This window comes from Canis lupus, chromosome 5, assembly GCF_048164855.1.
Source record: "Canis lupus baileyi chromosome 5, mCanLup2.hap1, whole genome shotgun sequence".
In the NCBI taxonomy this organism is placed as follows: domain Eukaryota; kingdom Metazoa; phylum Chordata; class Mammalia; order Carnivora; family Canidae; genus Canis; species Canis lupus.
This window is the reverse complement of record NC_132842.1, coordinates 11,438,885-11,450,837: the sequence shown is the minus strand read 5'-3', so window position 1 is coordinate 11,450,837 and position 11,953 is coordinate 11,438,885. Positions and strand designations below refer to the sequence as shown.

The following is an 11,953-nucleotide window of genomic DNA, read 5'->3' as shown; positions in this document are numbered from 1 at the left end:
GCAAGAAATATTGGGAAAGTCCAGTGAAATAAAATCTGAACAAAAACACAGAAACAGAGAAGTACTGGATAATTTCTAGAAGATTTTAATGAGTGTGAGACAAATATAAGATATGGAGACAGGAAATAAGACCAGAAATGTTAAGTCAAGGCAAATGAAAAAGGACACTATGTCTTGATAAGGAGTTTTGATTCTAGTATATTGACCAGAAAAGCCATGGTGGTTATTTTAGCACAGAAGTAGAATGACCACTTATTTTTTAGTTATTATTTTACAAAATCACTGGTTTCAATGTGATAGATGGTTTTGGATAAGGAATAGCTGCTGGTGGTAGTGATACCAATGTAAAGGTTCTAATAAATAGTAGGTAGGAACACCTGGGTGGCTCCGTCAGTTAAGCATCCAATTCTTGGTTTCAACTTAGGTCATGATCTCAAGGTTGTGAGACTGAGCCCTGCATAAGGCTCCACACTGGGCATAGAGCCTGCTTCAGATGCTTGCTCTTCATCTCCCTCTGGCCCTCCCCACTTTCATACTCTCTAAAAAAATTAAAATAAAATAAAAATAATAAAAATAATAAACAGTAGGTAAATGTATCCACAGGTAAAATCTTCCACCAACTTATACGACAAGAAAGTTTATGTCCTGGTTTTCCTGGAAAATTATTTTAACTTCTTTTTAAAAGTGCAGATAATTGGCCATAGAAACATTTTTACAAGAAATGTCTCCTCTAGCAAAGAAAACAAAAACAAAATCAAGCTATTGAGACTACACCAAACAAAAGGCTTTTGCACAGAAAAGAAATCATTAACAAAACAAAAAGGCAACTTACTGAATGGGAGAAGATACTATCTGACAAGGAGTTAATACCCAAAATATATAAAGAACTTATATAACTCAACACCCAAAAAAGTCTGGTTAAAAATGGGCAGAGGACTTGAGTATTCAGGTCCTCAATGTCAAGTCATGACATTTTTTTCAAAGACACACAGATGGCCAACAGACACAGAAGATGTTCAACATCACTAATCATTAGGGAAATGCATATCAAAACAACAAAGAGGTATCACTTTACACTTGTCAGAATGGCTAAAATAAAAAACGCAAGAAATAACAAATGTTGGACAGGATGTGGAGAAAAGGAACCCTCATGTAATGTAGCCACTGGGGGAAACAGCATGTACGTTTCTCAAAAAAAAAAAAAAAAAAAAAAAGAAAAAAATAGAATGGCCATAGGATCCAGTAATCCCATTACTGGATATTTACCAAAGAATACAGAAACACTACTTCCAAAAGATACATACACCCCTGTGTTTATTGCAGGATTATTTAAATAGCCAAATTGTGGAAGCAACCCAAGTATCCATCCATAGATGGATAGAAAAAAAATGTGGTGTACACACACACACACACACACACGTGTATGTAAACAGAATATTACTCAGCCATAAAAAAGAATGAAATCTTGCCATTTGCAACAACATGAATGGACCTAAAGGGTATAAAGCTAAATGAATGATTCAGTCAGAGAAAGACAAATACCATATGATTTCACTCATCTATGGAACTTAAGAATCAAAGGGAAAAAAAGACAAAAAAAAATAACAGACTCAATATATAACCGGTAGTTATGAGAGGGGAGACGAGTAGGGGGATGGGTGAAATATATAAAAGGGATTAAGAGTAGTAGCTTATGTTGATAAGCACTGAGAAATGTATAGAATTGCTGAACCATATTGTACACCTGAAACCAATAAACAATGTTAATTATACTTGGATAAAAGTAATAAGAATGCAGACAGTAATAGCTACCTCATAGAGTTTCAGTGGGTGACTAAATAGCATGCACATCAACTCAAAAAATGACAGCTTGTTGCTATCTATTTTTGAAGTTATCTGGATTAACAGAAATAAATTCAATAATCCACAGAGAGTATATAATATATTTGAAGTTAAGTCTAAAGAAGTACTTCAAGGTACGTTTTTGTGGGTTAACAAAATACTTCAACTTTAGGTCAAGTTTGATACTTTGAGGTAGCAGAGCAGAAAAATATCTAAATAGAGTTTCATATTTGCACTTTCAAAGTCCGTTCTCACATCTCATCTGATCAAATTCACAGCCATCCTTTGAAGCAGATATTATCACCCTCATTTTATAAGGCTTATGACTTGTCTGAACATGGTCAGTCACAAAGTATGTATAGTTCCAGAACTGATCTTGCATGTCTAGCTTCTGACTCTCAGTCTATAAGTCTGCCATATCAAATCTGTTCAGAGGCTCCACATTCATCCTTCTTTCTGGAACTTACCCTGGAATTCAATAAAATAGATCCATGAAATACTGCACATGGAAGGAACTCTGATACACAGTTTTTTGACTTTGAAAGCACTTACAGTAGTTTATCACCTGAGTAGTTAAACATTTCCAAGAGGGAGACAAATGTTCAAAACCTACAATCAAATCAAACTTTTGAGTCTACAATTCAACTAAATAATTTGGAGATATAGTTGATATTGACTTTTTTGAGTTGGTGTTAAAACTCTGATGCTGCTATGACATTAAACCAATCAATTTTAAAAGGTTACTGTTATTTCTAAAAACTGAGCCAAACATGATCAGTGCTGTCTTGAATAATAGTTATGCTCAGGGAAAAAAAAAAAAAAATGCACATCCATCTTGTCAGCTCTATGCCAATTCGAAAAAATAAAGTTTAAAATGAAGCCCCCAAAATTATGCTTTATATTTTTTAACCCTTTTATCAAGTGAACACTAAATATTTTTTCTTGGGTTTAAAGGATAAATATTCTCCTATATGAAGAAAGTTGGAGCATATTTGCAGTATTTTGTTACCAACTCCATGATACGATATATCTTGAAAAACCTATTCCTCTAGTGACAATAGTACTCAGTCATGTGCTTAGTCAGTTTCACCATCTGTAAAAATGGAGTTTATTTTTTCACATGAGTTAATAGTAACATTTGGCAGTCTCTTGTCATTTAGGAACCTCGAAGCATTCCCAAAGTACCACTTTTTCTATCATAAGAAAAATTTATCCTCAAGCTAGTTTCTATTTCACTCTCATCTTCCATGAAATTATCATGGACGTGATATGTGCTCAGGCACATAACCGCTCTGGGCCATGGAAAATAACAGCAGTAGGATGTGGAATTCATCTAAAAGGTGTAATTACACATTAAATGATGCTGGACATCTGCAGCGTATCATTGTAATTAATCAAAAGTGGGTAAGTGAAAATACTAAGAGGATAAGCATGTTCTGTCTCTTGCATTTTCTCCCTCCATTTATTTTTTATTTATTTTTTTAACTTTTTTTTTATTATTTATTTATGATAGTCACAGAGAGAGAGAGAGAGAGAGGCAGAGACACAGGCAGAGGGAGAAGCAGGCTCCATGCACCGGGAGCCTGACGTGGGATTCGATCCCGGGTCTCCAGGATCACGCCCTGGGCCAAAGGCAGGTGCCAAACCGCTGCGCCACCCAGGGATCCCTCTCCCTCCATTTAAATAGAAAACAAACAGCCTGGTAGAATGAGTAAGTTATGAAAAGATTTAAAGGAAGGAAAATCTTGAATCCTCAGAGTTCTTATATATAAATAGCTCTCAAGAGAACTGATTCTAAGTAAAACCTTTATTGATAGGTCCAAAATTTTCTCCAAAGTGGAGGAGATAAATGACAGAAAGAAGAAATAGAATAAGAAAATGGAGGAGATGGGGATCCCTGGGTGGCGCAGTGGTTTAGCGCCTGCCTTTGGCCCAGGGCGCGATCCTGGAGACCCGGGATCGAATCCCACGTCGGGCTCCCGGTGCATGGAGCCTGCTTCTCCCTCTGCCTATGTCTCTGCCTCTCTCTCTCTGTGTGTGACTATCATAAATAAATAAAAAATAAATTAGTAAAAAAAAAAAAAATGGAGGAGAGAGGCACATCAGGGAAATTTTAGGCTACTGGCCAACCTTTTTGTTGTTGTTGTTTTTAAGATTTTATTTATTTATTCATGAGAGACACAGAGAGAGAGAGGCAGAGACACAAGCAGAGGAAGAAGCAGGCTCCATGCAGGGAGCCCAACATGGGACTCGATCCTGGGTCTCCAGGATCATGCCCTGGGCCAAAGGCGGCGCTAAACCACTGAGCCACCCAGGGGTCCCCCACTGGCCAACCTGTGAAGAAAGTTAAATGATCAAAAATAATTCTATCATTCTTTGCTTATCCAGTTCTGGGAAAAACTACTACAGATGCAAAGAGATCCAGGGAAAATAATCCAATATAAGTTCCAAGATTATGTGCATTTTATAAATATATCTGGACACCCCCCCCCCTCAGAAGTTTAACTACATTGGTAGAATTTCAGATGCTCGGGTATCTACATGGAAAAAGAATTTAAGTTATTAAACGACTGTGGAGCACCTATCATATTACCAGCACTGTTCTCAATACTAGAAATACAGAGATGAGAAATATGTGGTCCTTGCCCTTGATAAACTAAGAATCCACGCAGCATGTTAAAGCATACCAACCAACAATCAAAAACTATAATAAACTATTACAATAGTGATCTGAGGGCAGCCCGGGTGGCTCAGCGGTTTGGCGCTGACTTCGGCCCAGGGCGTGACCCTGGAGACCCGGGATCGAGTCCCACGTCGGGCTCCCTGCATGGAGCCTGCTTCTCCCTCTGCCTGTGTCTCTGCCTGTCTCTCTCATTAATAAATAATCTTAACCTCAAATAAAAAAAAAAAATAGTGATCTGAACAAATCATCATCAGGACACAGAGAAATAAGTGCTTACCTCTTTAGCCTAGAGGAAGCAGAAATGAAGAATAATAAGCAGCCTCTCGGAGGAAGTGGCACTTGAGCTGGCATTTGATAGATGAATAGTTGTCTTCAGGTAGGCCTGGGAAAGAGGTCCTTCATAAGCTCTAGATATTCTTTGAAATGCTTAATGTCACATCAAACATGTTTAAAACGTACCTATATCAGATATTAAAGTGTACTTTATAATTTACACATAATCATAAGAGTTGGACTGCATTTGCCACAATACTGTAATGCTACATTTTGTAGACCATGAATTACATGTTAATTAATTCAATTCTGTGATTTTTTTTCATATATTTAACAACACATATTACAAGTCCCCTTTCTCCAACATTTTCCTAGACTCTTGGAAAACTCCTAGTCTCCAAATACTGTTCCTGTGGTACCAGATGAAAAATAATGACTAGGGCAAATGCCTACCAGTCACAGGGTTTGTTGGGGAAAAGCAGTTCCAGGAAAATGTGTATTTGAGTTAGAAAAACCTCTTTTTGGTGGAGGGGAGGGGTAGAGGAAGAGGGAGAGAGAGCAACTCTTAAGCAGGCCCCATGCCCAGGGCAAAGCCTGATGCTGGGGCTTGATCTCACAACCCCAAAAGAACCAGGACCTGCCTGAGCTCAAATCAAGAGTCAGAGGCTTGGGGAACCCTGGGTGGCACAGCGGTTTAGCGCCTGCCTTTGGCCCAGGGCGCGATCCTGGAGACCCGGGATCGAGTCCCACGTCGGGCTCCCGGTGCATGGAGCCTGCTTCTCCCTCTGCCTGTGTCTCTGTCTCTCTCTCTCTCTCTGTGTGACTATCATAAATAAATAAAAATTAAAAAAAAAAAAAAAAAAAAAGAGTCAGAGGCTTAACCCACTGATCCACCCAGATGTCCCTAGTTAGAAAATCTCTTAAATAAGATCACTGATTAACCCTTTGTAGATAAACTCATTATGATGCTCACATAAGTCATTCTCTCTATCCTGTGATCAGATGTCATCAGCAAAATCACCAAGAGAGTTGACTCTGATAATTTATTTCCTTACTGTGATCCCATGGTCTGTGATCATGGAGGAGTCCCCTAGTCTTCAACCTTTGTCTCTGTATTCATAAAATAAGGATAGTACTACAATAGTATAAAAGTGAAGTATCTAAAGTTTCATAAGTACGATTCTAGAGATGTAAAGCAGTATAAGCAGCCACGATAACCCAGGGCTTTTTATCTAGCATTCTTCTTTGAACCCAGGAATGGCAAACGTTCTTAAAATATTACCCTTTTCTAGGGATGCCTGGGTAGCTCAGTGGTTGAATGGCTAACTTGGGCTCAGGGCCTGATCCCAGAATCCTAGAGACTGAGTCTTGCGAGCATCAGGTTCTCTGCATGGAGCCTGTTTCTCCCTCTGCCTCTCTCTGTGCGTCTCTCATGAATAAATAAATGAAACCTTAAAAAAAAAAAAAAAAGTTACCTTTTCTAGAAAAATAGCCTGTAACAAGAAGATGAGGACTCCTCCCTTTTTAAGAAATCCCTGAAAGAGAACATGAGAGACTCCTAACTCTGGGAAACGATCAAGGGGTAGTGGAAAGAGAGGTGGGGGGGGTGACTGGGTGACGGGCACTGAGGGGGGCACTTGACGGGATGAGCACTGGGTGATATGCCATATGTATGCAATTGAACTCCAATAAAAAAAAAGTTTAAAAAAATTCCCTGAATTTTTTAAATGTAAAATACTTGGGAAATGTTGATTTTCTTTGTGAATTATCACATGTAAAATCATATTGAGTAATGTCTGGATGCTCCTGACTTCGAACATTTGGGGGGGGGGCAGCAGGGACTTCTTTTTCTCCTTCTGAGTGGGTTTTACAAACGCAGTGCTGCTTTCCAGGGTGGAGGGCGTCAGGACAGCGAGCCTGTCAGGGCAGAGAAGCCAGAGGAGCTCCTGGAGCCTCCCGGCCCACGGATGCCCTCAACTCACCTGTAGCTACAGCTGCTGGGAGGGCCCCGGGGGACGTTCAAACAGGCCCAGGCCTACACCTATCGTTCATGTACAACCGTGTGCCAAGAAATCTGAAACTACCTTCCCAGGGGACCGCAGACTGGACACGGCTTGGCCTCTTTGGGCCCTAAGAGCGTTAAGGCCACGCAGGAGGGGTAGGGCCGTTTCCATCCATCCAAAGGCCGGGTCTCACCAGCTGCCTCTGCCCCTGTCAGGCCGCCCTTCTTCGGGAGTCCGGCGGCCAAGTGGCGAGTTCGAGAAGCTCTTGCAGGAGCCAGCCAGGTCCCTCCCGGCTCTTCAACACGCTCTCCGGCGGTCCTTCGCCACTCGGAGAACAGCCACCAACGGCAGAAGGCAGAGATCAGCGCCCAGAGGTGTAAGACCGGAAGTAGGTGATGGAGAAGGTCATGACCCCCGGCCTTCAGCGGGCTGTGGCGACAGAGGTGGACTGCGCAGGCGCGGCCAGCCACGGCGGCGCCAGCGGCGGGCGGAACCGGAAGCACCACGCGGTGCAAGCAGCACACCGGCCGCCCTCAGCCACGGCTTCGGCTACCTCAGTCGGCCTGCGAGGGGCCAGGGCGGCTTGGCCCTGCGAGCTTCAGGGAGGACGACTCCGCAACAGCTTTTGTGCTGGGCAGCCAAAGCCGAGAGACAGTAAGGTCCTCCAGTCTGCTGCCTCATGGAAGAACGGGAGAGGGAACCGCCTCTCCGTGTGGCCTAGGCCAGGATGATGGCCGAGAGGCGCAGGCCATCCCACGTGGTCCCCTGCGCCCAGGTGGGTAGCCTCCCTACCTTTGCAGAAGGCGGGGCTGTCAGAGCAGTGCACTGGAGCCGAGGAGGTGGCGTCGGTCACCTGTTGCCATGGCCACAGGGAGCCCCACGTCATCCACAGCCTGCCCCGGCTGGCCTGACTCCCGCCCTAGCCGATCCCCTCAGCGCCACTGGCTCCGCTCCAGCCGGCATCCGGGTCCGGTCGGCGGTTAACTATGCCATGCGATGCGTAAGCTTTGTCCAAGCTTTGAGAAATTGGGTTGGTGCTTTCCATGGAACTAGAGTGACAGCAGTATGGGCTGAGGAATTCAGCATGGCGGAACATGGTTAATGCTGTTAATGTGGTGAATAAGTAAATATCTAAAAACAAGATGAACAGAAACTTTAACTGTGTAAGCCAAATATTTTGCAGTGGAAGTATCTTGCCTAATTGACATGTACATAACCAGCAGCGTTTGCTACATGTTGCAGCTCCTACAAACTCGCACTCTAAAAATCCCATCGAAACTGAAAAACAGTTCTGTTTTCTGCACTTACCGTTATTGTTGTTGTCGCTAGTTTAAGGGGTTACAAATTATGTGCCTCAAGCACCAAAAAGCATTAAATGATAGTGAGAAGTCTCTCTCCCATCTCTGACCCCCAAGGGGCAAGTCACGTCTTTCTCACATCTTCCCAGTCCCATCCACTCCCTCCTAACACACATACACACAAGCCACCACCTTTTGAGGCCAACATTAAACATTTTGGTTGAATAATCAGAACTTGTATAGTGACCTGCAGGAGAAAACCGATGTACTTTTTATTAATTAAGAGAAATTAATTACAGAAGCAGTCCCTAGAAAAGAGAGGAAGGAAAGGGATGTGGAACAAATCCAAGGACCATATCTTGGTTAGAGCCATCACTTTTTTTTTTTTTAAAGATTTATTTATTTATTTATTTGAGAGAAAGAAAGCAAGAGGGTGAAGTAGAAGCAGACTCCCCACTGAGCAGGGAGCCAGATGTGGGGCTTGATCCCAGGATCATGACCTGAGCCTATGGCAGATGCTTAACCCACTGAGCCACCCAGGCACCCCTAAAACCATTATCTTTAATGAATTCTTCTCTAAGAAGAAATTATTGTAGTTAACGTTCCGTGTGTCTGTTGCTGTTGTTGTTTTTTTTTTAATAAGGAAAATCCAAAACATTCTGAAAATTGATGGCATTGGGTTTATGCACAATGTAAAATTTTCTCATAGGAAGTAATGTCCAAATCCCATTACCACCTTTTTTATTTTGTAGATGAGGAAATATTAGCTTATTGAGGTATAACTTCGGTCACCTCTGTAAGCTACGAATAATCAACGTAATTTATTCTGATTGGCAATTATAAAAATGTATTTGTTGAATGAAATTAACAATAATGTAAGAAGAAAGGTTGTGTTAATCAGTATAAAAATATTTTTCAGGTTTCTTTGTGATAAAGTAGAAATAAATTGCAGCACTGTTCAGTTACTGGACTATTTATGTTATTTTATTGACCGAGTCATTCTTGTTTCCAAAACCAGTGTTTGTTATTCCACTCAAATTATTCATTATTTAGATCTGCCCAAGCATCCACTATACAGCCTAGCACATGGTAGGTACAAGTGAATATTTGCCAAGAGACAAATTATGTATCACAAAATTATGTTTTGTTTGACACTTATTATCATCCAGTACTTTTAGGCATTTTATTAATACAGAGATAGCATTTGTTTATTGTATAAAATTAATCCAAATGGAAAATGTTATAGTGATTTTTTTCAGTTTCATATTCTATGAAATAATGTAAGTAGAAAATTACAAAAACAGGCAATTAATACCATTGCCAGAATGAGTACATTCCTCAGAGCACTGTATGTTTCTTAGTTTGAGAATTTTTTTTCTTTTCACAGAAAAATGAGGCATGGATAAGTTATAACCCAACTGCAACATATTTCCCCAAACTTTTCTTGTGCTTTCTCTCAGCAAAACCTTTTTGGGTGTTATTGCTTCTGGACTTTATCACCCACAATCACAGTACCATGATCATCAATTAAAACTTCCCACGTTGTCTTTACTGCAGTCCAATTCCTACCGTGTCTTTAATGTCCAGCTGAAATCCTTCCTCTTCTAGGAAGCCTTCCCTTCAACACTCAGCCTGCAGCAAACTCTTTCCTTTGAACTTTCAGAATAGTAATGACACTCACCACATACTTAACATTCTTTGTATTTTGACGTTGTTGGCAAAGTTTTCTGTGCATACTCCTGACCATTCTGGGTAGAGACCATTCTGACTTCAAGAGTAGAAACAACTACAGAGGTGTGTCACTTCAATCTTATTTTGTATGAAAGTAGAAACTGAGGCTCATCCAGAGGGATTAAGCAAATGGCCTAAATTCACAGTTTTATGATAGTGAGAATGAAAAGATCTTGTTTGCCATTCCTTCTCCATCATTATTGCATACTTAGCAAATTTGGGTCTTTGCATATCTTCATGTCTACATACTAAGCATGGTGGTTTTGTACGTATTACAATTTTGGGTTTGCTGTTGTTCTGTTGTAAACTTGATATAAAACATACATCCCACTATTGATTTTAAAAATATTTGCTCAATGATTTGATAGGTATTTGTGGTAATGTGCTTTCATATGGTGAACACATAGGTGTTTTTTCAAGGCTCTTTGGCAACAGTCTATCCATATATTTTGACAGTCTCACCACAACTGATACATTTTATAAAACAAGTTCTATGTCAAAACAAATAGAAAAGGAGGCAAGAAGCCTAAAAAATTGAGATAATTTACAATTTTTTAAAGTGATAAAGGCACAATTTTTTACACCGGGCCATCCCTCTCTACCACACCCAGCAAAAGAACTGGAGATGCACACACTCAAAACTGTGATGTGATAAATGCATACAAAAGAACCTTGAGTATACAGAAAACAGGAGAGAGGAAGAAGATACTGGCCAAGAGTTCACTGCTCTATAACAAGATTATTTATTTGAACCTATATGAAAAAAAAAAAAAAGGTTTCCTTTTCAATATTCAAAAGATGTTCTGACATTTTGAGCCAAAAGGAGACCTTTAACAGATGCTGAGCCAGGGCCAGGACCTCTACCCTCACACCTGCCCTTCATCCTCCACCAGTTCCAAGTCCTTTCAGTAATACATAAATGAGGAGGGTATTGCGTCCCAAGTGTAGAGACCAGATTGCCCAAACTCCCACTGTTTGCCACCAGTTTTAGTGAAAGTCAAATTTCATAAAGTCTAGACACTTTGCAGTTCCTTCCTGATGAGGCTTTTTTTTTTTTTCCTACCATAAGATTAAGACTTCAGATTAAACTGAAGTCTTTGGCAAAAGTTGCATAGGAAGAGTCAGAAGCTCAAGCAGGTACTTGGGTTGGATCTTGATCCCATAGCTACCAATCAAAGGCTTGAGGCATCTGCCATCACTTGGGAAGCGTATGGGAGGGTGTGCAGATGAGATGGTAGAAGTTTGACAAAATGTTAAAACTTACTAAAGTAGTTAGAGGGATGCCAGAATTTGAATATGTGGTAGGATATCTACCTTAAAGACCAGGAAGTAATGAGGAGGGCTTTTTGGATTCTGATTCTTTCACACTCAACTCCCACAGCAGCCCTGGTTTCCAATATATGTTTTGATTTCTTTAACCCATGTAGTTACAACTTGTCCTTTGTCTTAGAACAACATCCTTAAGTCTTTGAGCTGGTCCTACCGTCTAGGTTACACAGAAATAGTAATAAAAATAACGTTGGTAATTAATATTTACTGAGGACTTTCTTAATGCTAGATACTAAGCACATTTTTTACATGCTTTAACTCAACCGCTGTATTAGGGTCCTCCAGGTATATATCTCCTATTGGTTCTGTTTCATAGTATGTATATTACAAGAAATTGAATCACGTGACTAGGGAGGCTGTGAAGTTCTATGATTTGCTGTCTGCCAGCTAGAGATCCAGAGAAATCAATGATATAATTCAGTTTGAGTCCAAAGGCCTAAGATACAGGGTAGCTGGTGGTATATATAAATCCCAGTCTGAGGGCAGGAAAAGATGAGATGCCATGTCTCAGCTAAAGCACTGAGGAAGAAAAAAAGGGACAAATCTTTCCTTCTTCTGCCTTTCATTCTGTTCAGGCCCTCAGTGGGCTGGATGATGCCTACACACACTGGGAAGGAAAATTTACCAATCCCAGTGCTAATCTCACCCAGAAATATCCTCACAGGCACACCCAGAAATAATATTTAATCTTGGCACCTTATGGCAGGTCAAACTCAGTCTGTCTCTAGAAAATGAAGTCTGAGCCGTAAGGCTTAACTGTCTCCCACGGTGTGCATTCCATAGTAATACTAGCG

General features: G+C 40.7%; 1 protein-coding gene and 1 long non-coding RNA gene across 2 annotated transcripts in view; one reads left to right on the top strand and one right to left on the bottom strand.

Moving 5' to 3' along the window:
• Positions 1 to 7,256, bottom strand: part of LOC140633221 (uncharacterized) — a 39,112-nt gene extending 31,856 nt beyond the window's left edge. Inside the window, exons 1-3 of the long non-coding RNA XR_012030850.1 lie at positions 6,781 to 7,256; positions 4,803 to 4,907; positions 1,813 to 2,310 (exon numbers count right to left, since the gene is read on the bottom strand). This is a non-coding gene — a long non-coding RNA (uncharacterized lncRNA). The remainder of the gene's footprint in view (positions 1 to 1,812; positions 2,311 to 4,802; positions 4,908 to 6,780) is intronic.
• A 71-nt stretch (positions 7,257 to 7,327) lies between these two features.
• PLXDC2 (plexin domain containing 2) overlaps positions 7,328 to 11,953 on the top strand; it is a 510,688-nt gene continuing 506,062 nt past the window's right edge. Inside the window, exon 1 of the mRNA XM_072825456.1 lies at positions 7,328 to 7,576. The gene's annotated coding sequence lies outside the window, so the exon portion shown is untranslated. The remainder of the gene's footprint in view (positions 7,577 to 11,953) is intronic.